At 43.6% G+C, this 6,375-nt stretch overlaps 1 protein-coding gene and 1 long non-coding RNA gene across 6 annotated transcripts in view; both read right to left on the bottom strand.

Annotated features, from left to right (window-relative positions):
- TTC28 (tetratricopeptide repeat domain 28) overlaps window positions 1-6,375 on the bottom strand; it is a 159,906-nt gene that overhangs the window by 105,003 nt on the left and 48,528 nt on the right. The gene's annotated exons all lie outside the window — the stretch shown is intronic.
- On the bottom strand, window positions 4,162-6,069 carry LOC118174944. Its single transcript, XR_004754816.1, has 2 exons — window positions 5,838-6,069; window positions 4,162-5,742 (listed from the first exon to the last, which is right to left on the bottom strand). It is a non-coding gene; the product is annotated as an uncharacterized LOC118174944 (long non-coding RNA).

Here is a 6,375-nt window from a genome sequence, read left to right as displayed (position 1 = left end):
AAGAAAAGAAAAGAAAAGAAAAGAAAAGAAAAGAAAAGAAAAGAAAAAAAGAAAGAAAGAAAGAAAGCAGTATACCTTGAGATTAGTCAGTTGTTTTGTTGTTCTGGTGGCAGTTTAGTACAGAATATGTTTTAGCATGATTCTTTACAAATAAATAGCATCAGAACTGATTTGAGGAGGAGGCTGATTTCTTCAGTCAGCTCCTGAAACTGCATAATTTTGTTCAGGTCCTGTATCAGCAGAGCTGTCAGAGAAGTGCCTGAAATAACAATCCCAAACACAGCTCAGTTATCTCCAAGGACTGTTCAACCATTCCTACATCACAGAATCCAGGCTTAAGAGCCTGCACTTTCCAAGCAAGATGTGTGCCCAAAGGTGAGGCCAATACAGAGCTCTACCCAAACAACATCTGGGACAACTGGAACTCAGATACACTGAGCATCTTTGTACTTCAGCCTTCCCTATAGAAGTGCAGCAAGGAGCCAGCCGTGGAAGGCACCCACGTGGTTCTTCAGACATCAGCTCCAGGGCAGCTAGACTCACCAGCACACCGTTCCTAATGCTCTACAGTATTAGTCACAGGCTAAACAACAGTGAGCCTTCAGGAAAGATTCAACATCTTTGTATGCTAACTGCAACAGTGAAGTGCTTTTACAAACTATTTTCCATTAAAGGGACAGAAATTATTCATGACTGAAGCCACAACATTTAACTCTGATTGTAGAGCTTCAAACCAGGTGAGATCCCATGAACATTCTCTTCTCAGCGGTATAACTTCGTTTTCATGTTCATGCAAATTTCAGGCAAGAAACTAAACATGTCTAGATCTGGGTTATTAAAATAGCTGAAGTCACGGAGTTGTTCATGCTCCCAGAAAAGGCATGCAAACATAATCTGCAAAAAGATGTCATGTGTGGGCCCATCTTACAATACTCATTTAGCTCAATTAAATGTAGCAAGCTAGTAAATAATAAAAGGAACAATAAGCAACTTTGATGGGAATAGCAGCATTTCCATATAATAAAAAGACATTTTATATGAAAACACGACTCGCTACACATTGTCATAAAAAAAAGATCGCAACAGCAAGAGTGACACTTAATAACTGTTTTCCATCAATATTGTGCAGCTTTGTAAGCTAAAAAGAAGGTACAACAATACCTTTAGTTGCCTATGCACGCATAGAAAACGAAGTCTACAAAGTGCATATAAAAAATGAAATATTCTTCTCATCTAACTCCATTTCATAGCTTAGAAAAACAGTGATAAAAATCAATAGTTCTGAGAGCTAAATTAGTATCATCTACCACCTAAACACAAAGATACCACACTAAAGATCCTGAAGCATTGCTGTCCTTTCTAACTGGGAAATACTGACTATTAAGTTGTTTGATATGTTTGTATGTGTGCACATGTGCACCCATGAGAAAGAGCAAGCTTGCTTTTTCTCATGGATGTTCCTCAAGAAAACAGGTTTCCCTGGAAAACAGGTTTCGTGATAGAACTGAATTTAGGGTGGAATAAAAGCACCTCACTTCTATCTCCAGGGCAGCCCTGAAGTCTGCTTTTCTCAAATGAAAACCACTGTGTCATCCCCAGGACAAGTCCCTTGGTCTGCTGACCCTCTTCCCCAAGCTTCTTGACTTACATCAGTGCTGAAAGGACTCCTGAGTATCTGTTTGCCTATCAGTCCCAAAGCCACTAGTATGTGAATAGTTCATTATTAGACACTGCAAAATCTCCAAACAAACATTTGTTCAGGGTCCCGGGCTAGAATAACTTCTGTGCAGCCAAGTGTTAAATAACAATGCTGCTGTGAGCATCCCTATGCCTTCTGGCATCTGCTCCCCTCTCCTTCTAGCCAGGGAAGCTGCCGGGAGACCTAGCAGCAGAGCTCCTGCTCACCCCTGAACTGGAGGAACTGGGCAGTACAGACCCACTTAACATGGTGAGCTGCTGAAGGAGCTGAGCCTCCAGACATCTACACATGTTTTCAATGGGTTGGCTTTCAAATGGCTCAGCCTGCCGAACCATCTCTGTGTGCAATGGCACAGGCATCAGAACCAACACAAGGTTTGAGAGATACTGTGCAGCCCGAGGGGGGGGGGGGGTTGCAGAAGAACTACAGCAGCATTTACTTAGATCACGTAAGCTATGGAGCCTTGCCTTTAGGAAGAATCTAAGTTAGACTTTCAGCTCTAGTCAGTATTCCAGGACAAATGCTGCCACCATTTTAAACTTTTTTTTTCCCTGTATTTTATCATACTCACATGCTTAGCTGTTCCTCTCAAACCAGTATTCCAAGTTTCAAGTTAAAAATAATACATCATTCTAGTTACGTTCATTTCCTTGCCCCATTTACTCACTTCATGATCTTCTCCAGTCTTCCCCACACTGAAAAGGCTTCCTACCTGCACACCACACAGGCCACACTTCAAGTTTTGCTTTGACTTGGCATCCACAATGATTGGAACGCACGCATATGATACACGACTCGTATCTATGCTAACAGAATACATTCTTACTTTTGCTGAGTATTACATCCTCTTATTTCACTTTCACTCATGCCGTTGTTCTTGTGCTTCTGTATGCTCACTTTTAACCTCTTTTGTCACTTCTTGAAATAAGGACCATAGGCCTTTCCAGGAAACACTAAGAAGCCCAAACTGCAAAGTAATGGGAATCTGAGGTTTCGAAGTACACAGTGTTACTGTGTTTTCACAAGGATTTTCAGAGTTTTCATTGCACTGGCAGTAGTAATCAAAATAAATAAATAATCCATGTAGGGATTTGCTAAAGTCAGAATATTATTCCCATTTCTGAAGATCATCCCTACATTCTGTCATCAACATAATTCAGACAATACAGAATTTTAAAATATCACTAAAAGACTGAAAAATGATTTTCAAAAGAGTATCTTCCATTTTCAGTTCTTTCCACTTATCCTTTGTTTTTACATTGGCATTACCTTATTATCTGGACAGCCCTTGAGTATCTCATATGCTGAACATAAAGCCTGCGTAGCTTTATCTGTCAGCTTGTTAGGAATTACTTTAAACGGATTCATTCGATTACATTAGCCAAGTCCCAAGTCCACTAATTAATAAAATCATTAGCATCTATTTCAGTCCTGTTCAAATAGGGGCCGGTGAAGAGGTGGGGGGGGGGGGGGGTGCGATTTACACCTTTCCTTTACTTGCAGATGTTTTTATCAGTTGTTTGTCATCATAGTGTCTGACTGTTCCACAGATTATCATGAAACCTTCTGTGCTGGCACAGAGGACTACCTACAGCCTGTAACGGTGTTTCTCTGTGATATAATACATCTTCCGCATTTACTGTCTAAAGCTTTGTCTACATTAAAGAACCCAGAGTACTCAGCAGCAGCACAGTTCTGCTTTACACGGGAATGAATACGAATGATAACTGAGCTCCATAAAATACACCCTGTGCTCTCAGCCAAAAAGGAATAGAAAAGTCCCACTTAAAAACTGGCATTAGAACAACACAGTGAATATACGTATCTGTGAGTATCTGTATTGTAGGCTTAGTGGACAACAGTACACACAGAACTGCAGGTCCCTTAACACCCTGATTTGCTAGAAACCTCCTCTGGAGATAGTGAGAATTTACACTTAGAATGTCGTTTTCAGTTCAATCTTTTTTTAAACTTTGAAACTTAGCTCAAATTCACAGCTCAAAACATAGCTCAGATACAGAATTCAACTATTGTGAGGAAAGCCTGAACTCTTCCACTCTGCTTCAGACCTTTGTTCTATTTAGGGTCTAGCCATTTTTATTTCTGTTCCTGGTCCCCGCGTTTGCACATATGATTTGTTCTAGCTGCTGTATACTGCAAGTAAGAGGAATCTTTAAGGTGGCAATCACTTGGATTAGATTTACACCTATGGTTCCGGTTTGATTGCATGATGGTCTCTTTCCTGTTGTTTTTTGAATTTGTACGTGCCATTCTCACACAGTGTGCTGGCAACCCCCATCTGCTTTTGGGCCCGCTGAACATTTCCCAGAGAAATGCATTCCAGCAACAGTGTTGCCCAGGCAATCAGCACCAACCTCGCTCCATATTGGCCCCGGATAGACAGAGATGCCACTGACAGGTAAGGGGAGACCTGAAGGGAAATGGAGTCAGAGGCAAGTGGCGAAAGTCCACAGGAAGACTCTTTATTAATTCTGATGCATAGGGAAAAAATTAGCAAACAATAATAATGTTCTAAATATCAAAAAAATACATGGGTTATGACATAACAGTATTTTAGTCACACACAAAATCTCCCCCCACATCAGCCAAAGGCCACATAATGCCTTGTGCACCATGGGTGATAGCTGATTATCAGTACCACCAAACAAAGGAGTTTCATCTAGGTTTACATGCAGGGTGAATAAACTGCATTTAGTCCCTGTGCTGTACAGTTTAATGGTTGTAAAAGCAGTAAATCCTCAATGAACAGAACACCTTAAACATTTCATGAAAAAAAAAGGGGGGGGGGGAGGGGGAAGCAAAAGAACATGAGTACAAACCTAATAAAATAAACAAGACTCCTAATTTAGTATAGCAGCACACACGCACAGCTTTTACATTTACAGCTCTCATTTTTGGATATTTTAACAGTGAAGAGGCAGGAAAACTGTTAATCAGAAACGACCAGCAGCTATAGATGACCAAGGACTACAGGAACACTAGCTACTAAATTTGCTTTCTCATTTTGTGAAAACTGCATTGATCTTCCTATTAACAAATAGAACAGCAGTACCATTCCTGAGTGGTTTGTATGAGTCATTTTCTTGAAACTGCTCTGTAAAGCACATGACTGCAACACTACAAAGGCACTCAGGCCAGGCCAGCAGAAATCCTGGCTACACTCACGTGAGTATGCTGGCAACAACGAGAAAATAAACTCAGTCTCTGCCGAGATTTTATTAGTACAGTACTACAGCTGAAAACAGAATCTACTCCAACATGAACATAGTTTCCATCACATCACAGCATGACTAAGAATCAGTTTTTACTCAGACTAATAAGATGTTTCATAGTTGAGATGAATTAAGCTGTCTCCAGTAACCTCCACACAAGCAAACTGTGGTGCCTAAAATCAACATTATCTGGACACAAACAATAATGCAGAAGGGAAAAAAGGTAACATCTGACATTGTGATTTAAGCACAATGGGTGAGCCAGCACTGCAGAGTGAATCCTGACACTTGAAACGGAATCTTCCAGAGTCAAGGAGTCCAGCCAGCAGCCAAGAATAATATTTCAGCGGTTCAGCCGATACTGCTGTAACCATGGCCTAGAGGGGTTTCCATGGCCATAACCACAGGAGTGACTGTAAATTCAGTTGAAAATAGTAAAAACAGACATTTAAAAATCTATAGCTTGTAGACATCTTAAAACGAATTTGAAAGAAGACACAGAGAAGCTTGGAAAACATACAGAAACTCCCACGGAGCTTGCCCATCATCTCTTTATTCTGCTGAAAATGCAATGACTTGAAATAAGAACTCCTCTCACTGTAAATAATTGCCTGCTTGAAAACAATTAAAGGAACAGCTTCAGAAAAGCTGTGATGAGGGATCAGTGACACTAAGCTTGACAGGTTCCTTGGAGATGCAGCAGCAATGCACCCTCTGGTCGGGACTTTCTGAAGCACCGCTTATTACGGTGTCCAGTGCTCAAAGCGAGAGATGCTCTCATGCATTTCACATATGATTTCTATTCCTTCCCTGATGCAAAACACAGTATCACACATCATGCTACAAAGAAAGAAGGAGCCCTGCTGGTTCGAGCAGGTTTTTCCAAACAAACAAACAAAACACACCAGAAAAGGTATAACAGCCCACAGCTGCTGGAGCAGGGGCTCACTGCAGAGGAGGAGCAGGACAGCACATTCAGTTTGCGAGATTTTCCCTTAAAAGAATGTCAATAAAAAACACTGCCAAGCGCGTTAGAAAAAACGTCCCGCTACGCACCGAGCCGCTGGAGCCGCCGCGCGGCCATGGCGCTGCGGAGCGGCCCGCAGCGAGCAGCCCCCGAACAGCCCCAGCCCACGGGCCGCCTGCAGCCGCTACCGCCCGCAACGACGGCGCCGCTCGGTGCGGGGCGGCCCCTCCCGGAGCGCCACCCGCGCCGCGGCACGGCCGCTGCCCGGCCCCGCTCCGAGGAAGAAGCCATATTAGGGAACGGCTCACGCGGGGCGCTCCGCGGGCGCGGGGCGAGCGGGCCAGAAGCGGCGGCCCCGGGGCGGGGCGGTGGCAGGCGGCGGGCAGCGGCCGGCGGGCACGGGCAGGGCCAGGGCGGGAGCGCGGCCCAGCCGGCACCGGGGCCGGCGGCGATCCCGGGGCCGGCTCCGTCGCGCG

This window comes from Oxyura jamaicensis, chromosome 15 (assembly GCF_011077185.1).
Source record: "Oxyura jamaicensis isolate SHBP4307 breed ruddy duck chromosome 15, BPBGC_Ojam_1.0, whole genome shotgun sequence".
NCBI lineage: Eukaryota > Metazoa > Chordata > Aves > Anseriformes > Anatidae > Oxyura > Oxyura jamaicensis.
This window is presented reverse-complemented; position numbering and strand designations above follow the sequence as displayed.